General features: G+C 45.6%; 1 protein-coding gene across 1 annotated transcript in view; it reads right to left on the bottom strand.

Moving 5' to 3' along the window:
* Nucleotides 1–1,057, bottom strand: part of T265_01207 (hypothetical protein) — a gene marked incomplete at both ends in the record, with an annotated part of 20,393 nt that overhangs the window by 2,990 nt on the left and 16,346 nt on the right. The window lies entirely within an intron of this gene.

The raw sequence follows: 1,057 nt of genomic DNA, 5'->3' as shown, positions 1-1,057 counted from the left end.
TATGGATGGGCTAGAATAATGAAAAAAATATATAACACCTGACCTTGAGGTTTTGGTTTCGCGCCGGAAAAAAAGGGAAAAAGAAAACAAGAAAAAAACAGTGTCACCCACCTCAATGCCGGCAATTGGAGAGCTTGTCAATTTGTTGACGACCGAGCTAGCTGTCAGGGTCTTTCTGGTCGCTGAAGCTGATCGCGTGCACGCAGCTCCTTGAAGTGGCAGGTGACTGGCCTGCCATGGTCTTGTTATGGTTCAGGTTGATGAGGCGTTGACGGTGGTGAGTCTCCGCAACGTCATTCCAGCATCCTGTTGAGTTGCCTGGAACGGCTTGATTCCAGTATCCTTATTTTGAGATGATTGAAGGATGGATACAAAAAAGAGGCACTTGAGCTCTTTCCTCATCGTTCAACTGAGTTTGAAACGTTGGGTTTCCTAATAGACAGCAACAGTAAACCTGGTGAAGCGTTTATTATCTTCCATGACCAGATTGGGATATTGACAAAAAATATCGAACTGTGAGGTCCGATCGCCAAATATCTGAAATTGCGTTCTGACTTGCCACGAGGGCTGAGGTAACGGGATATCTTCGGGAAAATCTAGTTTATATACAATTCCTACTCCACTGTGCCGAGTTTGCACACCAGTAATTTGACTTCCGATCGGTCAGCGAATTTGGAAAACTCAGTTTTGACGATACCTTCGCACCTCTTGAACCCAGAAGATTTGTCAGCTGCACAATCGGCGATTGAGACTGCGACTGCGTCCGCTGAAGGAACAGATTCACCAATACTGGTTGCATTTGACTAAATATGGAGTCTCTGAGTGAATGATCCGGAGTTTAGGTTGCGCTTCTGTAGGATGGTTTTATTGCAGGTGAACTAATTCTCGGAGAAAATAGGATTGGGTAGACATCGTGGGGTCCTGGCCCCCAATTGTAATCACGGTACTTTCTCAGCGCCAGCGGCTAGAAGCACAGTGTATTTTTCTGCAAAACCCCTGCGGGCGAAATAAAGCCTTTAAAGTCAGACTGTTGCACTTCTTTGCATATATGCTCACT

Source organism: Opisthorchis viverrini, assembly GCF_000715545.1.
Source record: "Opisthorchis viverrini unplaced genomic scaffold opera_v5_13, whole genome shotgun sequence".
In the NCBI taxonomy this organism is placed as follows: domain Eukaryota; kingdom Metazoa; phylum Platyhelminthes; class Trematoda; order Opisthorchiida; family Opisthorchiidae; genus Opisthorchis; species Opisthorchis viverrini.
This window is presented reverse-complemented; position numbering and strand designations above follow the sequence as displayed.